This window comes from Acyrthosiphon pisum, chromosome A1 (genome assembly GCF_005508785.2).
Source record: "Acyrthosiphon pisum isolate AL4f chromosome A1, pea_aphid_22Mar2018_4r6ur, whole genome shotgun sequence".
In the NCBI taxonomy this organism is placed as follows: Eukaryota; Metazoa; Arthropoda; class Insecta; order Hemiptera; family Aphididae; genus Acyrthosiphon; species Acyrthosiphon pisum.
In genome coordinates this window covers 170,029,550-170,037,501 of record NC_042494.1, presented here as the reverse complement: position 1 = coordinate 170,037,501, position 7,952 = coordinate 170,029,550, and the positions used below count along the sequence as shown (strand labels likewise).

The window sequence follows — 7,952 nt, the reverse complement described above, 5'->3', positions numbered from 1 at the left end:
TTATGCATTTTAAACATTATACAACAATTTTTATAAATACCTTTTAATGAAAAAATAAATTATGAAACTCATATTTGTACTTCTATGTACACACATTGTCAACGTATGGCGTATGCAGGCCGACGTCGATAGTTTTATTATTTTTCTATTTATTATTTGTACTCGGTGTATGCTACCGCTTTCGTATTGCCGTCGGAAGTTGTCGACTATTCGGTTTACGTCGGCTGTCGATTTCGTCTCATAGTGGGGGAAAATCGGGCAACGAGCTTCCGCGGCCGTCAGTCGCGATGCGCGAAACCGGTGTATTCTACTTTGAGACAGAGTATAGGTGTTGAGTATACACCACCAGATATTGCTTATACAGTAATAGGAATAAAAACTCCAAAATTTTACACTCAAGGTTTTTTAAAAGACATAAATGGCAGTATTGAAACAGAAAATAGCAAAACTATAATAGGAAAGAAAAATTATACTATTGATCAATTAAATAAAATACTACCATCAAATATAAAAATAATACAGACAAATAACTATATTACAATTAAATCTAGTGTTTATTATTTAATGGATGAAAATTTAAAATCAAGCTTAGGATTAGGTAATATATATAGTTATAAACATATTGGTTCAGATATTATATTCAGTAATTATTTTGAAAATAAATTTATTGAAGTACATTGTAATATAACTGAAAAATCTATTTCTAGCCATAAAAACAAACAATATAATCATACAGACGGTGATATTTTAGGTGTTATTAAATGTGATAAGGGTGGTCAATATATAACTGATGATATTAAATATATTCCTCTAAGAGTAACAGATTTTAATCATATTAATTTATTTATCACTGATCAAGATGGTATTAACATAATATGTAATGATTTTGTTGCATATTTAATTTTGTATTAAATGGATAATAAATATGAAATTACATTGTTTCATTTAAATGATAATAGCAAATCAGAGTCAGTACTTCCAATACCTATGAGATGTTTAATTATAGGTTCTTCTGGATCAGGGAAAACTAATTTATTATGTAATATTATTATTAAGTATTGGATTCCTTATGAAAATCTTTATATTTATACAAAAAATATAGAGCAACCAATTTATGAAAGTATAAAAGAAGTATTTGCAAAATTGTATAATGTAGAGGTATATATGACTAATGAAGAGATAATATCTGTTGATGAATGTAAACCAGATAGCTTAGTCGTTTTTGATGATTATATTCTAGATAAACAAGATAGAATAAAAGAATATTTTATAAGATCAAGATCTAAAAATATTTCATGTATTTATGTAAGTCAGAATTATAGTTTATTAGATTTAAAAGCAATCAGAACAAATTGTAATTTTTTAATTATATTTAAACAGTCAGATTTTTATATTAGGAGAATATGGAAAGATTTTTTGAGTAATGATATAGTTTTTGATAAATTTAAATCTTTATGTTCAACTTGCTGGAAAAATAAGTTTGGGTTTATTTCAATTGATTTAACAGGTATACACATTTATAATAGATTTAAAAAGATATGAATTTAGACGTAAGACGTATTCGCAAAAAAGCAAGCAATAAAAGTAAAATGTAAACGTAAAATGTAAACGTTTATATATACTATATACCGTTATGTTAACATAAACGTAAGACGTTTACGTTTATATATACTATATACCGTTATGTTAACATAAACGTTAATATATTTTAACGTTTTCGTCTATTTAAATAATGGTTATCGAAAACATATACTTGTTTATTAAAATTTTTCATATTAAATGGATATAAAAGATATGAGGAATATTTTTTTAAAAGAGAGGGGAAAAGTAATGAAAAATAGAAAAAAGGGAGGCTTTGTAATGAAAAAAGGGGGAGATATAACGTCGGTTAAAGAAGCAGATGAAATAATTAAACTTGAAGATAATCTGAAGAAGGAGTTTAAAAATGCAACTTTAAGGAATATGTATGTTGAAGAAGAAAAAGAGAAATCATTTGGACCTGTAACGAATGAGTTAAAAAATATTGTAAATGCAGTTAATGAAGTTAAAGAAATAAATATTAAAACTGATGAAGATATTCACAATATGCTAGTACCCTTAAGGCGCCCTGAAATGTTAAGGTTGGCAGATCCAATTAAACCAACTTTAGATGCTAAATCACCAATGAATGATCCTCAGTTATTAAAATTAATGGACACACCTAAACGACCTCCAATGAATGAAACACCAAAATCTCCTATGCCTAAGGATGCAATAATACTGGGTGAAAACGCAAAGAATATTTATCTGATTTAGAAAAAAATAATCAGTTTGGCAATATATTATATACGGATACTGAACACATATGATCGGAAAATATCCAATAATTTTTGATTTTGATGATATATTTTTAAATGGAAAAAAACGTATAATGACTCCAGGTATGTGGAGATTATTGTCACATAAAGATCTTACAAAATCCAGGTTTTTATACAACAGAAGATTTTGAAAATTATGAAAAAATATTAATTGAAACAGATTCAATATACCAAAATAATGACTCAACCAAGTCAAACAAACCTAAATCAAGTTCAAGTATTAAATATAATGAGATGATTAGACCAATTTGGCAAAAAATAAGACCAGCTACACCGACATCACCAAAAAAAGATAAAGAAAGTAAACCACAAATTACATCAGGGGAAGGTTTAAAAAAATATACAGAAAATCCTATTGAATATAAATATATACATAATTTAGGTGAATTATTTAAGAGATTATATTTTATTGCTAGTGAAGAAAAAGCAGGAAATAATAATTTCCGTAATGAAAAGATTAGTATTGTGCGTTTTTTTAATTCTGAATTTGAAAGAATAGTTACTACCCCACAAGGAATTGAGTACTTAATATCTTTTGTATCAAGATTACCTAAAAAAGTTGTCGAAGGATCAGGTCTTATGAATAAACTTTTAAATAGTAAATTTATGCCAGAAATACATTGGCCTGGTTATAATTATCTTGGTCCTTTTACTGATTTAGAAAAAAATAATAAACCAGTAAATAAATTAGATATAGCAGCAAAGGAACATGATTATTTTTATAAAGAACATGAAGATACTGAAACAAGACATATTGGAGATAAAATTTTGGAAAATAAAGCATGGGATAGGTTTTAAGCCCCAGATGCATCTATAGGTGAAAAAACAGCTGCGTATGTTACTACAAATGCAATGAAAGCAAAAAGGTATTTAGGTATGAATTTAACTTGATTTAATAACTTTTTTAATGAATTTTATTTCTATTAAATGAATTTAGATTTAAGTGATTCTCAAATAGAAAAGCTTGTAAAAGCTTATAAAAACAAAAATGATGTAGTTATTCAATTAAAGCATACACAGATTGGTAATGGAAAAAACAAATTTAATTTAACTGATAGACAAAATAATAAGTTAACTAAAGCTAAAAAAGATAAAAAGGGGGTGAGATTAAAAATTACAAAATCTCAATTTGGAAATAAAGATAAAGTAGGTGGTTTTTTACCTCTTATCATAGCAGGTATAGGTGCTCTTAGTGCATTGGTCGGAGGTGCTAGTGCTATTGCAAATACTGTTATTGATGCAAAAGATAAGAAATTGAAACGAGATGAGGCAGAAAGACATAATAAAATGATGGAAGAAAATGTTAGAAATATTAAGACTTTACAGATTGGTTCAGGTCTTAAAAAAAAACAAAAAAACAAAAAAAACAAATAAAGCCATTAACTAATTTTGATATTATTAAAGTAGGAAAAAATATTAAGAATTTTAGAGGTTGTTTTATGAAAGATGAGTTACCAGTAGTGCCTTGGAAAAATGAGTGTGGAATATTAAATTTAAATAATTCTAATCAATCTGGTTCACATTGGGTTGCATGGATAAAAAATGGTAATAATAAGGTATATTTTGACTCATTTGGGGATTCCTCTCCGGTTGATGAAATTGTAAATTATTTAGGAAAAGATGATTTATATTACACCACTGAACAATTACAAACTTATACTGACCCACCTATATGTGGTTATTTATGTTTAGATTTTATTAAGAATTATGATTTGAATTATGAACTGAACCTGAAAAACTAAAAAAATTATAAATTAAATTTGTATATAAATAAATATAAAAATGAATCGAAATAATATTATTGGCTATCTTTATGAGGAGGCATTATTGCAATCATTGAAAGCAGGTTATGTATTTTTATGTTTAAAATGTAAAATTTACAAGAGTATAACTGAGTTTAGTAAAAACCAAAAATGGTGTAGAAGTTGTAATATTGAAAAAGTAGTATGTGAATGTGGTAAAATAATGCATTTAAGATACCATAAGAAACATTTATCAAGTAAATTTCACTTAGAAAGGTTGCATGATATTTTATTACATTTTTTTTCCTTATAAATGGAAAATATATTTGCACAATATGACCATGCTATTATCAGTGAACAGGAAAAGGAATTTTTCCCTTTAGACATAGCAAATCTTAATATTCCTAGTCAAATTACTACTTTTAATATAAAAGAAGAAGATAGTTTCTTAAATGTTAAAAAAGCAAAATTTGAAATTTTTGGTCAAGTTTTACAAGAAGATGGTACTAATTATCCTAAAGGATCAAATGTAATATTAGTTGATAATTTTCCTCGATTTTTGTTTCAGTCAATTTGCGTTAAAAAACATTGTAAAGAATTAGATAAAATTGATAATGTTGGTAGGTGTAGTTTAATTAAAGGTACGGTTAGTTATTCTGCAGACCTAAGTGGACCAACAATAAATAATGGATTTCAATCAACATTTAGTGGCGGTGGTTATTTTAGTGCTATTGGCAAATTATCTAATTTGTGTTTAGGATTTTTTAAAGATATAGAATGCCCAGTATATAAAGGAGGTTTTGAAATAGATTTTTTAAGACATACTGACGATGATGCTTTATTTAGAGACAAAAATGATAAAACAGATGTGGTACCTGGAAAAGGAAAAATTGTTATTAATGAGTTTCTTATTAGTATACCAATTGTGACTTATAAAGACGCGCATAAATTTAAATTGATAAATGATTTAGTTTCATTATCCAAGAGAAATGAATATAAATTTAGATTTAAATCATGGCAATGTATTCAAGTAAAAAATATTACTGGTAATTCACTAACCAAAGATATAACAAATCTGTATAGAAATATTAATAATCCTTTATTTGCTATCATAGCTTTTCAAACAGGTAGACTAAATAACCAATTGACAGATCCAATAGAGTTTAGTCATTGTAATTTAACAAATATTTGGTTGGATATTGATGGTGGGAGGTATCCAACACGATTATTAAAACTAGACTTTAGTAAAGGAAAATTTAATAAGGCTTATGATATGTTAATGAGTTATAAGAATGTTTATAATAGAGTACATAGAGATTTATCTTTGATGTATATAACTCCAGCACAGTTTAAAAATACCAGACCATTTTTTGTGATTGATATGAGCAGGCAACCACCACAGATCTCCGGATCTAAAACAAGTATTGTCTTAAATGCAGATTTCAGTGAAGATGTGCCTGCCAATACTATTTGTTATATTTGCTTAGTATCTGGAACAGAATTTTTCTATGATCTTACCAATAATACAATTAGAGAAAACATATAAATATAAATATATAAATATGGATTATTGTAAATATAAATATATAAATATGGATTATTGTAAAAATTGTAAATCTCAAACTAAAAGTATAGGTATTCCTAAATTTATTAAAAATGGTAATAAATATAGGAGATTATCAGTATGTAAAATATGTAACACAAATAAGAATAATATATCAAAACCACCAGAACTTATAGAAGCTTATGAATTATTTAAACCAGCTAGAAAAAATTTTGAGACGAGATATTTTGTGCAAAGAGGTATTAACGATACTTGGCAAGCTGATTTGTACTGTTTTTATAGACCAAAATCTACAAATAGTGATCCTAATTATAATTTAAGGAATAAACATAATGAAATTAAAGTTAATGATAATCATAAGACATTGTATAAAGCTAATAATGGTTTTAAATATATTCTTAATGTTATTGATACATTTTCTAAAAAAGTTTATTCTGTAGCTTTGAAAACAAAAAGTGGATTGGAAGTATCTGAAGCATTTTCACAAATATTTAAACATAATGTACCGAAAAAATTACATGTAGATAAAGGTAAAGAATTTTATAATAAAGATTTAAAACAATTACTAAACAAATATAACATTACAATGTATAATACAGGTACCGATAAAAAGGCATCTATGGTTGAACGTTTTAACAGAACATTAGGTGATAAGTTGAAAAAAGTACTTTATTTAAATAATGTATGGATTACTGAATTGCCAAGGATTATTAAGACATATAATAATACATACCATAGAACAATAAAAATGAAACCTGCTGATGTAAGTAAGAAAAACGAGAAAGAACTACTTTCCACTGTTTATAATTATGATATTTGCAATTCCAAACCGAAATTTGAAGTAAATGATAGAGTAAGATTATCTTCAATAATTGATGTTTATAGAAATAAGTTAAAGACAAATTGGTCAAAAGAAATATTTACAATTATTGAAAAAATTTTTAAATCGAATGTAAATTATTATAACATTTTTGATGTAACAGGCACGTTTTATGAACCGGAAATTTCGTTATCATTGTTATAAACTCGAAAGTAGGCGTTTTCCGCAGGATATTGTTATCATAACAGCAACAAGTTCCAATTTTGTTATATTCCATGGTTATCTCTTTGATAGTGGTGTACCGAGTAATATTTTAACGATTATTTTAAAAGTAATATTTTAACGACTATTTTAAAAGTAATAATTTAACGACGTAATTTATCAATTTAATTAAATTCAAACAATTATTTTCCCTATAAATGAACAAACTATATTGCTTAAAGTGTAAACAAAAAACAGATAATATGAGTCCACTTATAATAAAAACTAATCACAACAGGAAAAGATTGTCTGCAAAATGTAAGCTATGTAGAACATTAAAATCAGGATTTATTAAGTAGATTATGACATAAACTAATTTGCTATCCATTTTCTATGTTTAGCATCAATTCGCTATTATATAGAAAATTAGACAGCTGAAAAAGCTCATGAATGAAAAGCAATATATTCTAATTTATTTTACTTAATTTATATGGAATTGTGCTGTAATTTAATAATTATTTTTTGAGATATGTTTTTTTAATTTAATTTAAGAATTTATTTGGTTTAGATGAGCGTAGAATAAATATAGAATAAATATGGATAAATATAAATATATAAATAATAAATATTACTAATAATAATGAATAATAATATTAATATATACCCCCCCGACCAACTTATTTTATATGGAATTGTGCTATAATTTGAAAATAATTTTTGCGAGATTTGTAAGAAATTAACGTAATATATACTCCAGCCACCAGCTAATCCGCCGTCCATTCTCTATGTTTAGCATCAATTCGCTATTATATAGAAAATTAGACAGCCGAAAAAGCTTATGAATGAAAAGCAATATATTTTGATTTATTTAACTTAATTCGATAATAATTTTTGAAAGATTTGTAAAAATTAAAATTTTGGTTTTATTAAGTAAATTATAACATAACCAGGGTTGCAAAGTGTTTTAAACAAAATGTTTTAAACATGTGTTTAAAACGTTTTAAACTAGTGGATTTGTTTTAAACGTTTTATACATAAACGTTTAAAACGTTTAAAACAATTGTTTTAAACGTTTTATTCATAAACGTTTAAAACAAAAAAAAAATAACAAACTATTTTATGTAACTTATAACTTGATTTTCGACAGATACCTTAATATTGTTCTATGTTAATAGGTATCTAAGTATCTTACACAGTTATAATAAATATTAATAGATATGAACCAGCTGCGTTATACTTATACACTTATACCTAGCAACAGCAATACC

General features: G+C 25.7%; 1 long non-coding RNA gene across 1 annotated transcript; it reads right to left on the bottom strand.

The window, feature by feature from the left end:
* Window positions 1-3,154: 3,154 nt before the first annotated feature.
* On the bottom strand, window positions 3,155-7,169 carry LOC115033932. The gene is made up of 2 exons (XR_003839278.1): window positions 6,397-7,169; window positions 3,155-5,589 (listed from the first exon to the last, which is right to left on the bottom strand). It is a non-coding gene; the product is annotated as an uncharacterized LOC115033932 (long non-coding RNA).
* Window positions 7,170-7,952: the final 783 nt, after the last annotated feature.